The 16,924-nt window shown below is 38.1% G+C and overlaps 1 long non-coding RNA gene across 1 annotated transcript; it reads right to left on the bottom strand.

Annotated features, from left to right (window-relative positions):
* Nucleotides 1–3,760: 3,760 nt before the first annotated feature.
* Nucleotides 3,761–15,976, bottom strand: LOC113278614. Its single transcript, XR_003325579.1, has 2 exons — nucleotides 15,916–15,976; nucleotides 3,761–3,970 (listed from the first exon to the last, which is right to left on the bottom strand). It is a non-coding gene; the product is annotated as an uncharacterized LOC113278614 (long non-coding RNA).
* Nucleotides 15,977–16,924: the final 948 nt, after the last annotated feature.

The raw sequence follows: 16,924 nt of genomic DNA, 5'->3' as shown, positions 1-16,924 counted from the left end.
AAGAAATGTTTTTCTTCGGTTTGGTTTTGGTAGAGAAGACCAACGGGGAACACTAAACACACACTATCCGTAATAAGGGAAGTCCGGGTTGTTTAATGGCAAAAAGACTAATTTTTCCTTTATACTAATCAGATGATTTCTTCTTCGTCCAGTATCCGAATGACACGTTCGCGTAGACCATTCCGTGAAACTTTTCGAGATCTATCTACCGGTACTAGTTTCGTATCCAAATCGTTGTTAATTTAATTCTATTAATTAACATTCGTGTTAAACTAATCGAGTTATTATCGGCTAATTCGTCATTTGACTGGTCCAATAGTGTTGACGAGCTCGAGGGTCCTTATATTCTCCCCACCTTATTTATTTTCGTCCTCGAAAATCGAACCATCCATCTTATCTTAAAAACTCCACACCTTATAGAAAAATTATACCTCTTGTCTAAGTACAAACATCAAAACAAAGCACAAACATGTATGGCTTTCTATAACTAAAATTTGTGGCTCTAAGTTCAATATACTAGTTTCTATTTCAGTATGACAATTGTCACTAATTTTCAAGGAAGAATCATGCGAATCTTTCTAACTGAAATTACATCTATCGGTCTATAAATAATTACATTAAACTTCTATGATCGGTCATCTCTAAAGGCAGTTTCCCTGTCAAGGTTATCCAAGCCCAACAATGCCTTCCTACGAACAGAGAAAACACAACCTTCACTACTTCCCAGTGCTGGATTAACTAAGTATTAATTTATTAAGATTAATTAGTCTCTAAACTTTTATCGTAACTTGTATAACTGATAAATTTATTTCGTAAAAAATATATAAATAATTTATATATTTTTGAACAATTTAGTCATCTGAATTTATTTATTTATTTCTTTTACCAATATAAGTAATCCCAATTCGATTTACGTCAATTTATAATATTTGATAATTTTAATTTTATTGTAATATAATATATAAACTTTCCAACTATTATCTATTATAAATTTACTACCAGTTTAATTAATCAAGTATTATTAATAACTGTGAAATTATTCTCATTATTCTTAAGTTGGTAGTCTGGTTGGTACACTAAGCCTTAATCTTGTAAATACAATTCTACTTTCACGTAAAGATTGACATAATATATATTTTTTTTTATTCAGATTGATCTGTATACTATATGTTGTTAAATCCTGGCGTTGGTAATTTAATAAGATTTAAATTTAAGTCTGCATACAATTATAATATATCCTAATAATCTTTAGATTTTGTTATTAATGTAAAATATCTTATTAATAAACAAAATTGTTTTCTTTTAATTCCAAATATTACACTAAACATCCAAATATTATTATTTTCATTTTAGAGATTTACTGGATCATTTGTTAGACTAGAAATAATTTCGGTACATGATTATAACAAGTTGGGTCTTTTTACCTTGTATATTATATTATATCTTCACCTTTTACGTCTAACATCTAATAAGTATTATACGTACTAAATATCTAGTTTAAGTGCAAAACATATATTTCTAATTTATCACTGGTTTAATTTACAAAATTTAACCCTAGATAAGGCATTATTAATTTTCCATAACTATTTAATCATAGTTATTTTTTTTTATCGTTATAACTCTTTGATGAGATCTTAGTTAAGTTGAGTTTAATATGATACTAACTGATAAATGCTAACATTACTTTATTAAAATTATTATTACTATTACATTTGTATTACCCACACTGATTGTTGAATTATTATTCTAACTACGCTTACAATTATTATTAAGTCCCGAAAATATTATTAACATTTATGTAATTATAATTTGTTTACTCTTCATAAGCCAATGTGTTCAGTAAATTTCCATTTATTTACATGTTCTATAGATAATATTAATCTCACTATTATTATAGTATTAGATTGTCTACGTGTTCATACTTTAACTTTTTAGATTAATTATTCTCAAGTCCTTATTAGCTAAAATTTTCGATGTACCCTACAATTTTTACTTCATTACAAATACAAAAAATCAAACAAACAAATCGACCAATCAAATAAATCTTTTAATTATTGATAGATTTTAATGATTAAGATTTATCTCGCAAATCCAACCCAGTTCTAAACTAATCTAGTTCTCTAACTGGCACTGGCTATTTTTATCTTTTCCCATATAAGATCTAATAGTGAGCTCTGATACCAACACTGTAGCGCCCCCTAAGCTAACAGCTGACTAATCCAAGAGATAACTAACTAAAGAGGCACTAAGGATCTAAAACATTTACTTAAACATTCAATTAAGAAATCGGCTACAAAAACTTAACCCAAGAACTAACCCCTCTCTGAAATATATACAAGAATTCCTCTCAAATGATACATATACAATAGTCATTTGGTTTGCAAATAGAATAAACAACATAATAAACATAGCATAAGTTAACTAATTAACGGAGTGTACTCCTCGAAGCTCCGCTGCGCAACTCTGATCTGCCTCTGAAATTGAAAATGGAAATGGATGAGCACATCATCCCTAAAAGGGGTGCCCAGTAGAAAGAACATTTAACTTTCAAGAAATCATGGGCAAGACTTGGAAAACAATACATGTTTTCCCAAACATTAAAAACATAGCGACTAAGTCACTGAAATAAACAAACATGTATAACAAACTCCTTCTTCAAACAATGTATAATATTGATGCCAATTCCACAACGAATAATAATATTGTTGTGAATTCCACACCGAATAAACATATAATAGATATAAATGTGAAGGAGCGCATCCTATATACCACATGTGGAAATTCTCATTTCCCATAACAATTCTTGATGACAACAAACATTACAGGTCCTTTCCAAATCACGGAAAGATTCGAAAAAATCAAAAGAACAATCGTAATGCAAACTAAAGAAAGCATGAAATGCACAAACAAACAATGCATGAGTTTGTTAAACATAAACTTTTGTAAAAGAAACAACAACGATTTCCAAAAGAGTTAAATATAGATTCCCACCTCTTTTGATGACAAGCCACGCCTACCTCGAGATCCACGATCCATTGGTCATCCTTAGAATGGATCGTTGTTAATAAGGACGAACTGTTAATCATACAAGCACTCTAAGAGTTTAGCCAAAAGACTCAAAAGACTCACACGTACAAGGCTCATAAAATAATCTCATACAATAATCTAGTTATAAGTTTAGTGAACTATCTAATCTAGTTATAAGTTTGGTTCTAAGCCCATTTATGTTTCCACACATTTTCATTCTCTTACTTTAGTATGTCTAAAGTTTACTAATTCAAAGGTTGGTTCTACAATCGATTAGCTAGGTCATATGAATATCTACAACTTTGTAGAAGGAACCAAAGGCTAATTCGGACCATAGGGATCCAATTCATGTTCATTAGGAAAAATGGCTATAAGCCCAAGTCCACTAATCCATCCCATTAAACTAAGGTCCAGTCCATCTGAGTCAATTAACAGTCTCTAACGGTCAGCTGAGTCAACTAACGGTAAACGTCAGTCAAAGGTCAACGGTCTAATGGTCTGGTCACTGAGTCAAACTGATTCAACTCAGGTTAACAGGGTCGACTCGACTCAGTCAGGTACACTAAGACAGATAAGAATCTAAGTCAGACTGAATCTGTTCAGTCAGACAAGCATAAGGTTCTTCTCACACAGCTACAACTCTAACTCTAGTGAAATTTCAATCTATTCATTATAATAAATCATTCATTCAAATAACTTTAAACTTCAACTATAATTATAAACTAGATTTACCTGCAATTGCAGCTTTTAGCAACAACTTTCTATAAGAGAGATTTAACTCCAATAAAACTGTAAGTTCACTCCAACTACAACCCAACTCTGCACAACACAAACTCAGCTCTTACTTATACCCCTACAACCTGAAGAATCTAAACACTAACAACATTACCACTTCTGCACATTCAAACAAACCCTACATCCATCTTAACCAAATCAGAACTACCTGGTGTGAAGATTGGATTGCACACAAAACACTTGCAAGTATACAAGGTCCAAATTTATAATATAGTGATGAGTAGGGGTTTGTCCACAGGGAGAGGAGCTTATGAGAAGTTTTCCTAACTAAAATGTGTAATAAGCTAAGGGCAGGCAAGGTTGCAGGCAAATAAACAAGAGCATGAAGTAGAGCAAAAGAGAAGCAGGTTAAGGACCAAAGCAAAGAAAGGTAAGCAAGAACAAAAAGTGCAGGGTAAGGCAACAAAGGAGTAGTTCAAGAAAAAGCAATAACAACCAAGGCTTGGCAGCCAAGGGCAAGGGGCAGGATTATGCTCAGTGCACTGACCTCAGTGCAAAACAGTTATAAAATGCAAGAAAATGAAAAACAGGGAGAGTAACATGTGAAATAAGCATACAAGATTGAAAATAAGATTGATTGAAAGATAAGTAATGGGCAAGCCAAAGCATATGATCCACCTTGCATCCTAATCAAGTAACATGGTTTAAGTTAAGTTCTTTCCTAAGCATACAACTAGAAATGATAGAATACCAACTTGCTTGCTAGGCTACCCCTAGCATTGGCTGTCTTTTGACAGTACAGCCAATCACAGGCTCTGCAAGCATTGGTGTCTCTCAAATGCACACTCACAAAACAGCAACAGGAAGCAACCAACTCATTCCAACACACTTGACAGTGCACAAGGCTTCACTGAGCCTTGGCCTGAAGATGATTAGCTCATGCTAACCATGTTTAAAACTATCACATTCAACATATATAAACATTCAAGCATAATTAACATTTGAAATAACAAAACACATAAGCCAAATTCTACTTGTTCACTGATAAGAATTGCAATTTGAAGTGCAGTAAAATTTTGTTGCAATTTCTCTACTGGCTAGTCCAGAGAGGTAAAATAGTGTTCTTCTCATGCTCTACAAGACATCAATTTATACTTCTTACACAATATTGGCTTTTTCCCCAAATTTTTCCTAAGTCAGTGAAATTAGGTTTTGTCAATTACCTAATTTCATGGCATAATTTTTCCCTTGTGTGACGACCCATTCTTCCTCTGATTCTTCTCATGCCCTCCATGCCTTCAATTTCAATTCTACTCCACCTAATTTGTCAATTTCACCTCTAGGGTTCCTGACATGGGAGAGGTGTGAAATTGAGTGATTAGGAAGATGTAGAATTGATGAGAGTGGAAATGATTATAGGGGTTAGGGTTGTTGTGGATAGCTGGTGGTGTTTGGTGGCATCAGGGAGTGGTGGTGATGATGGTGGTGCGGCAGTTGAAGGAGGTGGTTGCAGAGAGGGGGGTGATGGTGGAGATGGGTGCGATAGAGTGGGAGAAGGGTCCGTTTGGTTGGGGTGTAGTGGCTCGGTCACTAGGGTGTAAGGCAGGTGTGTCTAATTTTGATGCTCTGTGAGGCTGAGTCATTGGATGCGAAACTGGTAGGTAGATCGGACGGTGATGTGGAGTGAAGCTTGGAGCGACCGTTAGATTGTATGATACAACAAAATGAATGGTACTTGATGGAGTTAGGTACTGTAGTGTTAGACGGGTATATCAAACTTCGATGCGCAGCAAGGGAGCGACCGTTGGATCCAACTACCATCTAATCTGAAGGCTTGAAATTTCAGCGCTGTGGTGCTTGGCAGAGACATCAGATTTTGATGCTCAGCAAGGAGCGACCGTTAGATTCTTCTGAGAAATGATCTGATGGCTGAGAACGGAGGCGCTTTTGTGTGTAGAAAATGAGGTTGTGCGCACCATTCTTCGCGGCTTCCTTGCGTAATTTCTCCCGGCTTTTCACTACTTTTCTGCTCTTTTCGCTCCGCGACTCATCCGAACTTTATTTATTACCTAAAAATGCAAAATTAATTAATAAAAATATTTATTCTTGAAAACAATGAAAATACAGAATATGGGATAAAATGTAGAATTAATGCATAAAAGATGAGTTAAAATGCCAACAAAAAGGGATAAATATATACATTATTTGGCACTCATCAAATACCCCCAAACCTGAATTTTACTTGTCCTCAAGTAAAACAGAACTAAGGAAATCCTAACTATACCACTGTCGCTGGTCTCTCGAATGCATTTAGCGTATGCACTAAGCCTTTTAAACCACTAAGTGTCCCTAGTGGACGAGTTGAAGTCTCGTGAAGGTTTACCAGAGGTGTGCCTACAAAACCTAAGGACAAAATATAAGCTCAGATTCCATCAAACGTGACATGTGCAAAACAGTTAAGCTCACAGCAAAATGGAGATGTCAATCTAGCTATCGAAGGCACAATCCTAGCACTGATAAAAAATAAGGACATGTGATAAGAGTGTAAAGTGTATCTACACATGTGTAAAGAAAGATCTGAAGTCATGACTACTAATCACCAAGAGATAGTTTCTCAGGCTAAGAACTGAGGTCGAAATCTAGCTAGCTGTCCGGACTTTACGAGAATTGTGAATGAGTTGGAGGTATTTCACAATTACTCGCGTTGTACATCAATGGCATACACCCTCCTTGCTTATTACAACGAAACAACAAAAATAACTCTTTACATGACTCTTATTTACATTGACTATTCTCTTTTTATTTTTGGAACAAGAGATGATGGAATTGATAAATACTTGATTTTTTTTTTTTTTTTTTTTTTTTTTTTTTTTTTTTTTTTTTTTTTTTTTTTTTTTTTTTTTTTTTTTTTTTGAACAAAAAAACAACAAGAAACAAAAATTACATGACACTTTGCAAGAGGTAGCCCTTTTTGATGCACCCAGTTAAATTCGATGGTTGTTTTCTTAATGTAACCTCCACCTTCTATCCCAACCAACCAAAGAACAAGCTAGTCCAGTTTCGTTCAGTATTCTAAAGTGATTGGCAATCGTAACTTCCTATCCAACACCTTGAAGATCGAGGCCATACATGTATTGGTAGATCGTGCGCGTGCAAATTTCTTATCACTATGTGAATTGTGCTAGAATCAGGGTGCCTAAATATCTAGACTAAGACTCCTAATAAAATACATATTTGCACAAGAGTCAACATTTCAAGGTAAATGAGCTCCATTTTTATGATTTTTTTCATTTTTTTTAATTTTTTTTTTTTTTTTTTGGAATTTTTCAATTTTTTCAAAAAGAAGAAGGAGTTCGTTTTCAATTATGGCAAATTATCATGGTATCTACTCTATACCCCCAAACCTAAACTAAACATTGTCCTCAATGTTTCAAAATATGGAAAGAATTAAAACAATATATGAAGAGGAACATGCTGAGTAGAGTAAAAGGAGAGAGAATACCCGATTGTACGGCGTAGCTCGATTAAAACTCCGTTATTCAAGGCAAAAATCCATCATATTAGCAGTCACAATGGATGAGCACAAAATATACAGGAAATTTAACTAACACATTATCTACAAGAAAATTTGGTTTTTAATGGGATTGGACTTTTTGGAAAAATTTTGGTTTTGTTGGGAAAAGAAAAATTTTGGTTTTTAGGGAAACATTTGGAAAACTGTTTGGTTATTTAGGGAAAGAGTGGACCAGTTTAGTCCACATAGACTGGGTCCTCCAGGTCGGTTGTTTCAATGTCGGGTGGAAATGGCTCAAGGAATGGCTTTAATCTCTGCCCGTTGACTTTGAAAACGTTCTTGTTGGAGACATCCTCCACTCTACAGCTCCATGAGGAAAAACTGTGCGTACTAGGTACGGACCCTTCCATCTGGAACGCAGTTTTCCTGGAAAAAGATGTAATCGGGAGTCATACAGCAAGACTTTCTGACCAGGAGTGAAGGATTTGCGCGAGAATACGCTTGTCATGAAACATCTTCATCTTCTGCTTGTACAGCTTGGCACTGTCATAAGCCTCATTTCTCAATTCTTCCAACTCGTTGAGTTGAAGTTTCCGTTGAATTCCAGCTTCGTCCAGAGAAAAGTTCAGCTCTTTGATTGCCCAGTAGGCACGATGTTCTAATTCCACAGGTAGATGGCACGGCTTTCCATACACTAGACGATAGGGGGACATGCCAATTGGTGTCTTATAAGCTGTTCTATAGGCCCACAAAGCATCATTCAATCTCAATGACCAATCTTTCCTGGACGGGTTGACCGTCTTCTCCAGAATGTGCTTAATTTCCCTATTAGACACTTCCACTTGTCCACTAGTCTGAGGGTGGTACGGAGTAGCAACCTTGTGAGTTATGCCATACTTGCGTACTAAAGACTCAAAGTACTTGTTACGAAAATGTGAACCGCCGTCACTGATAGCTCTAGGGGTACCAAAACGTGCAAATATGTTTCCTTTAGAAATGAAAGTACCACCTTGTGGTCATTTGTTCTGGTTGCTATGGCTTCTACCCACTTAGAAACGTAATCAACTGCGACTAGGATGTACAACTTGCTGTCAGACATGGGAAATGGACCCATGAAGTCTATCCCCCAAACATCAAAAATCTCCACAATCAAAATGGGGTTCAATGGCATCATGTTTCTCCTCGAAATGCTTCCTAGCTTTTGACAGCGTTCACAAGCAACACAATAATCATGGCAATCCTTGAACAATGATGGCCAATAGAATCCACACTGCAAGATCTTTGCAGCAGTTTTCTTGGCACTGAAATGGCCTCCACATGCTTGGTCATGACAGAAAGATATCACATCTTTCTGTTCAGTGTTGGGGACACATCTCCTAATGATTTGGTCTGGACAGTACTTGAACAAATATGGGTCATCCCAAAGGAAATGTTTGACTTCAGCCAGGAATTTAGAGCGGTCTTGTCTCGACCAACGTGAGGGCATCCTACCTGTAGCGAGGTAGTTAACAATATCAGCAAACCAAGGAAGGTCTGAGATAGACATCAGCTGTTCATCTGGGAATGATTCTCTAATCAGCTCAATCATCAATAGACTCTAAAGTTAATCTAGACAAATGATCAGCAACCACATTCTCACAACCTTTCTTATCACGGATTTCGAGATCGAATTCCTGTAATAAGAGTATCCATCGAATAAGGCGAGCTTTAGCATCCTTCTTGGAAAGAAGATACTTCAAAGCCGCATGGTCTGTGTATATGATGATCTTAGACCCTATCAGATAAGATCTAAACTTGTCTAATGCGAAAACGACGGCAAGCAATTCCTTCTCGGTAGTTGAATAATTGAGTTGGGCATCATTAAGGGTTTTGCTAGCATAGTATATCACATATGGTAGTCTATCAACTCGCTGTCCTAAAACAGCACCAACAGCATAATCAGAGGCATCACACATAAGTTCGAACGGAAGCTTCCAATCGGGTGGTCGGACTATAGGAGCGGTGGTGAGAAGGGTTTTTAATTCCTCCCATGCCTTCACACAGGCAGCATCGAAATTGAAGGCAACATCTTTGGAGAGAAGACTGCACAGAGGTCTGGAGATTTTGCTGAAATCTTTGATGAATCGCCGGTAAAAACCAGCATGACCTAGAAATGATCTGATCTCCTTCACAGAGCAAGGTTGTGGTAGATGTTGAATGAGGTCAACTTTAGCTTTATCCACTTCAATTCCTTTTCTGAGATGATGTGTCCTAGAACTATTCCTGAATTCACCATAAAATGGCATTTTTCCCAATTTAGAACAAGGTTCTTTTCTTTACATCTGGATATCACGAGGGCAAGATGCTTCAAACATTCGTCAAACGAGGAACCAAAAACAGAGAAATCATCCATAAAGATCTCGAGAAAACTATCTATCATGTCAGAAAAAATGCTCATCATGCAACGCTGAAAAGTAGCAGGTGCATTACACAACCCGAAGGGCATACGTCTATAAGCAAACGTCCCAAATGGACACGTGAATGTAGTTTTTTCCTGATCTTCCGGAGCAATGTGAATTTGGTTATAACCGGAAAAGCCATCTAGAAAACAGTAGTGACTGTGTCCAGACACACGTTCTAGCATTTGGTCAATGAAAGGGAGCGGGAAGTGATCCTTCCTTGTTACTGTGTTCAACTTCCTGTAGTCGATGCATACTCGCCATCCTGTGTTGTACGAGTAGGGACTAATTCATTCTTGTCGTTCTGAACAACAGTAATGCCTGACTTCTTAGGCACAACTTGAATGGGACTAACCCATTTGCTATCGGGAATTGGGTATATGATACCCGCATCAAGTAGTTTCAGGATCTCTCCTTTGACTACATCTCTCATGTTAGGTTAAGTCTCCTTTGCATTTCCCTCGATGGTTTGGCATTCTCTTCAAGGTTAATGTGGTGCATGCAAATGGTGGGACTAATTCCTTTGAGATCTGAGATGGTCCATCCTAAGGCCTCTTTGTGTTCCTTAAGTACTTCTAAAAGCTTACTTTCCTGTTCCGTGTCTAAACATGATGAAATAATGACAGGTAAAGTATCAGAAGAACCTAGGAATGCGTACTTCAACGTACTAGGCAATGTTTTCAATTCAAGCTTGGGTGGCTCAACAATGGATGGAAGCTTGGAATCAGAGAATAGGGGTTGTTCCACTTCATATTTCCTTTCGTGACGTCCATTTGAGGTACAGATTCGAGCAGAGATAGGACGTCACTACAGTATGCATCATCATAGAAATCAGGGTTAAAGTTCTCCATACATGCTTGAAAGGGGTCAACGGATAGAATGTTAGTCAACGAATCTTGCATTAATCCTTCAATCATATTAACTTCATGTACATCATCATCATCAAGATTCACAGGTTGTTGACTAATATCGAACACATTCAATTCTACCGTCATGTTACCAAAAGACAGTTTAACACTCCATTCCGACAGTTGATGATCGCGTTGGACGTAGCCAAGAAAGGACGTCCTAAGATGACAGGAATGTGACAGTCTGGGTTTTGTACAGGTTGAGTGTCTAAGACAATGAAGTCTACGGGAAAATAGAATTTGTCAACCTTGATCAAAACATCTTCCACCACTCCACGAGGAATCTTGACAGATCGGTCTGCCAGTTGTAGAGTGATAGATGTTGGTTTCAACTCCCCAAGACCTAACTGCTCATAAACAGAATATGGCAGTAGGTTAACACTTGCACCTAGGTCTAATAACGCTTTATTGACCGTGTGTTCTCCTATAGTGCAAGAAATTGTTGGACATCCTGGATCCCTAAACTTGGGTGGAGTTTTGTTCAGAATGATGGAACTCACCTGCTCAGCTAAGAAAGCACGTTTTTGCACATTGAGCTTGCGCTTTTGAGTGCACAAGTCTTTGAGGAATTTGGCATAAGCAGGGATTTGCTTGATTGCTTCAAGAAAAGGAATGTTGATGTTGACTCTCTTGAACAGATCTAACATCTCATTGTAATGGGTTTTTCTGTTGATAATCTTGAGGAAATGGAGCAACAGGAAGATGAGTTGGCAAAGGGACATTCACAGCAGTAGAATTGTCAGATTTTCCAACTTGCTCAGATTCTTTGGTTTTCTGGGGTTGTGGAGACAACGTGGAATTTGTATCAGACTCATTAGGTTCGCCTACGTTGTTCTCGATGACTTTACCACTTCGGAGGGTGGTAATGGCATGGATTTGATCAGGTGAGGTTTCAGTGCAGGATGTTGTGCCTGTTTGAAATATCCTCTTTGGATTTTGTTGGGGTTGGCTCGGAAGTTTACCCTTTTCTCTCTCACATATTTGATCCATCTTTTGATCTAGATTTTTCTGACTTTGCATCAAACTCTGGAACATTTCCTCTAAGGTGGATAATCTCTTGTCTGTATTGTGTGAGGATATGATTGTGTTGAGAGTTTGATTGTTGTTGAGGGTTTCTCGGGTGTTGATAACCTTGATTGTTCTGATATCCCTGATTGTTTTGATAGCTCTGATTGGGTTGAGATGGTCCTCCTTGAGTGGGTCCTTTTGACCATGAAAAGTTAGGGTGGTTTCTCCATCCTGGATTGTAGGTCTGTGAATAAGGGTTATGCTCTGGTTTTGAAACATGGCATGTGCCTGTTCAAGCCTAGACTCCTGGACTGCAAGCAAATCTGGACAATTTTGGAATTGATGGTTGGGGTCGTTACAAGCAGCACAAATAGATGAAGCGACATGTTCTCGGAGAGTAGTGGTGGAAGGTTTTGAATTTTTATGTAGTTCTAACTCTTCTAATCTCCTAACTATTGATGCCATGTTTGCTCTACCCTCAAAATCCGCTTCAATCCTAAAAGCCTTTGCTTCGGATGTAGTCTTTCTGGTTTCACGGATGGATTCCCACTGTTGCGTCTTTTCAGCTACTTCAATCAAGAAGTCCCAAGACGCGTCAGCAGTTTTATCTACGAATAGACCATTACACATCGACTCAACCGTTGTTCGGGTGGACACATCTAGACCTTCATACAAAATTTGCACAAGTCTCCATTTTTCAAAACCATGATGGGGACATTGGAGCAATAATTCATTGAATCTCTCCAGGTATCTAGCTAAGGTCTCACCTTCTAATTGCACAAAGCTATTCAGACTTTGACGAATTGTCGCAGTCTTGTGGTTCGGGAAAAACTTTTTGAAAAACTCCTTTGTGAGGTCATCCCATGTCATGATGGATTGAGGCTGTAAAGCATAGAGCCAGGCCTTTGCCTTATCTTTCAGGGAAAAGGAAAAAGCCTTAACTTCAGGGTTTCGTCGGTCATTTGAGTGAAACGCAGAGTTCCACAAATTTCCTCGAATTCTCTCACGTGGTGGTAAGGGTTTTCATTCTCAACACCTCTAAAAATAGGAAGCATCTGTATTGTGCTAGATTTCAGCTCATAATGGCCATTAGCCTCGGGCAGCAAAATACGACGGTTGACTGGCTCTAGTTGGGTACATAATCCTTGAGGGTACGTGGTTCTCCCATTGTTTCTGGTTGATCTGGACTGTCTCCCTCAGAACTTAGAATTTCGATAGGTTCGTCTGGGTTAATTCTAACAAGTCTGTTTGTCTGGTCTCTGTAGGTCACAATCATGTCCTAGTAGGTACCTTAACTAACATGTTGGTCAGACAGAGCAATCGGAAACAATTGGCCCAAGGGTTATGAAGATTTGGTTTTGAATGGGTTTTGGTTTAAAGAAGGGGTTTTGTTTTGGTTTAAAAATTTTGGGTTTTTTAAAATTTTTGAACTAAACCTATCATAAATTATCACAACTCATAAAAACAATAATAATAATTTAAACACCCATAAAAGAAAAAGAAAATAAAAGAAAAATAAAGAAAAACAAAAAGAAAATAAAAAATTATTACAATCCCAAATAAAAAAAAGAAAAAGAAAATAAAAAATTATTACAATCCCAAATAAATAATTAAAAAATTATTACAAGCCCAAATTTGAATTTAAATGAGGCCCAAGTGGGTTAACTCATGGGTTAGGCTTACTTGTTTTTGGAGGGAAGCCCAAAAATAGGCTTTTAGTCCCCTTTTAGTTGCAAGGCCCAGTTGGGCTTTAGGATCGTCCTAGCAGCTCAGTCAAGCCCAGCAGCAACGTGTAGCAGAGCCCAGCGCAGCAACAACGCAGCCCAGCAGCAATTGCGAGCCCAACAGAAGAAGTTGCACAAGCCCAAGAGCAGAAATTACTGAGCCCAGCTCAGATGGCACAAGCCCAATTCAGGAGAAACTGCACAAGCCCAGCAGAAGTGGTTGGCAGCAGGCCTGGCAGCAGTTGGCACAAAGCTTGGCAAGCAGGCTTTGCAAGTTGGCAGCAGGCTTTGCAAGTTGGCAGCACCAGCAGATCAGCAACAGCAGTTGCAAGTTGGCAGCACCAGGAACTGCAGAAAATTGGCAACAGCAAACTTGGCAGCAGCACACCAACAGCACCAGCAGCAGCAGCAGTTGCACACCAGCACCAGCACCAACAGCAGCAAAAAGTTGGCAACAGCAGCTTCACAGCTGAGCCAACAGCACCAACAGCAGCCTTGAAAACTTCACAGATAAGGTAGCCAGCTCCCCGGCAGCGGCGCCAAAAACTTGGTGTGAAGATTGGATTGCACACAAAACACTTGCAAGTATACAAGGTCCAAATTTATAATATAGTGATGAGTAGGGGTTTGTCCACAGGGAGAGGAGCTTATGAGAAGTTTTCCTAACTAAAATGTGTAATAAGCTAAGGGCAGGCAAGGTTGCAGGCAAATAAACAAGAGCATGAAGTAGAGCAAAAGAGAAGCAGGTTAAGGACCAAAGCAAAGAAAGGTAAGCAAGAACAAAAAGTGCAGGGTAAGGCAACAAAGGAGTAGTTCAAGAAAAAGCAATAACAACCAAGGCTTGGCAGCCAAGGGCAAGGGGCAGGATTATGCTCAGTGCACTGACCTCAGTGCAAAACAGTTATAAAATGCAAGAAAATGAAAAACAGGGAGAGTAACATGTGAAATAAGCATACAAGATTGAAAATAAGATTGATTGAAAGATAAGTAATGGGCAAGCCAAAGCATATGATCCACCTTGCATCCTAATCAAGTAACATGGTTTAAGTTAAGTTCTTTCCTAAGCATACAACTAGAAATGATAGAATACCAACTTGCTTGCTAGGCTACCCCTAGCATTGGCTGTCTTTTGACAGTACAGCCAATCACAGGCTCTGCAAGCATTGGTGTCTCTCAAATGCACACTCACAAAACAGCAACAGGAAGCAACCAACTCATTCCAACACACTTGACAGTGCACAAGGCTTCACTGAGCCTTGGCCTGAAGATGATTAGCTCATGCTAACCATGTTTAAAACTATCACATTCAACATATATAAACATTCAAGCATAATTAACATTTGAAATAACAAAACACATAAGCCAAATTCTACTTGTTCACTGATAAGAATTGCAATTTGAAGTGCAGTAAAATTTTGTTGCAATTTCTCTACTGGCTAGTCCAGAGAGGTAAAATAGTGTTCTTCTCATGCTCTACAAGACATCAATTTATACTTCTTACACAATATTGGCTTTTTCCCCAAATTTTTCCTAAGTCAGTGAAATTAGGTTTTGTCAATTACCTAATTTCATGGCATAATTTTTCCCTTGTGTGACGACCCATTCTTCCTCTGATTCTTCTCATGCCCTCCATGCCTTCAATTTCAATTCTACTCCACCTAATTTGTCAATTTCACCTCTAGGGTTCCTGACATGGGAGAGGTGTGAAATTGAGTGATTAGGAAGATGTAGAATTGATGAGAGTGGAAATGATTATAGGGGTTAGGGTTGTTGTGGATAGCTGGTGGTGTTTGGTGGCATCAGGGAGTGGTGGTGATGATGGTGGTGCGGCAGTTGCAGGAGGTGGTTGCAGAGAGGGGGGTGATGGTGGAGATGGGTGCGATAGAGTGGGAGAAGGGTCCGTTTGGTTGGGGTGTAGTGGCTCGGTCACTAGGGTGTAAGGCAGGTGTGTCTAATTTTGATGCTCTGTGAGGCTGAGTCATTGGATGCGAAACTGGTAGGTAGATCGGACGGTGATGTGGAGTGAAGCTTGGAGCGACCGTTAGATTGTATGATACAACAAAATGAATGGTACTTGATGGAGTTAGGTACTGTAGTGTTAGACGGGTATATCAAACTTCGATGCGCAGCAAGGGAGCGACCGTTGGATCCAACTACCATCTAATCTGAAGGCTTGAAATTTCAGCGCTGTGGTGCTTGGCAGAGACATCAGATTTTGATGCTCAGCAAGGAGCGACCGTTAGATTCTTCTGAGAAATGATCTGATGGCTGAGAACGGAGGCGCTTTTGTGTGTAGAAAATGAGGTTGTGCGCACCATTCTTCGCGGCTTCCTTGCGTAATTTCTCCCGGCTTTTCACTACTTTTCTGCTCTTTTCGCTCCGCGACTCATCCGAACTTTATTTATTACCTAAAAATGCAAAATTAATTAATAAAAATATTTATTCTTGAAAACAATGAAAATACAGAATATGGGATAAAATGTAGAATTAATGCATAAAAGATGAGTTAAAATGCCAACAAAAAGGGATAAATATATACAATATTTGGCACTCATCACTACCTAGTTCAATAACACCAACAATTCAATACTGACACCAAATCAGCACTCAGTTTACATTCCACTATTCGCCAACCATTCTTCCAAGTTCTCTGCAAGTTTAGTAACACTACCACGGCCTCATATACAAAAATACCAACCCACCATTAAGTTTACTTCTCTAAGTCACAATAATTACTACTTCACTGTCACAGCTTCATCATCTCATGTTACTAAATGTCACTAGACTGTAATAAGACTATCCATTACAATCATTTATATAAACTTCAACTCAATCACAGCTGAATCTCAATCCATTATCATCAGTTTTCCCCTTTCAATTGCAGCTGCAATATGGACAACATACATAGCACCACTTAAATCAGCCACCCTCTATAACTTCAATCATACCCTGCACCTCAACACAACAACAACACCATTCGCATCCCTGTAACACATCTTAATACCTGACTATAATTCAAACCACTAAATATGTAGCATCCATAACTTCACTGCCTACTCCATGAACTGGAACCAAACAAACCAATCATACAATCCAGTTCAATCCCATAAACTACAACATCATCACTATCAACAATTCCATTAAAACAGTTTCATCTTATATCTTCTAACCTCAACAATCAATCACTAATTCAACCTCAAACAGACTTCATAGTTTATTGAAAAACTTATAAACTTAATAATTATAATTAATAACTTGACTAAGTTACTGAGAAAGTAATTACCTCAAACCAGACCTGTTCAAACATCAACCCTCTTAATCTTCAACTATTACAACTCGATATATCACCTTCTTATTTACCAGATCAAATCCCAGCTTCTTCAACATATTCAAATCATCAATCTCATAAACACAGTCAAACCATAACTATCGATTTAAGTTATACCTCAACCTCAAACTCTAATTCAGGTAAAACCCATCTCTAATCCCATCTTATTCATCATTAATCGAACCTCTAAACATTCCTCTGAGAAACCTTAGTTCTTCGATTTACCTCCTCTGCTGAGTTTG

This window comes from Papaver somniferum, chromosome 5, assembly GCF_003573695.1.
Source record: "Papaver somniferum cultivar HN1 chromosome 5, ASM357369v1, whole genome shotgun sequence".
NCBI classification, from domain to species: Eukaryota; Viridiplantae; Streptophyta; class Magnoliopsida; order Ranunculales; family Papaveraceae; genus Papaver; species Papaver somniferum.
The sequence above is the reverse complement of the archived record's forward strand: the minus strand, read 5'-3'. Positions and strand labels throughout refer to the sequence as shown.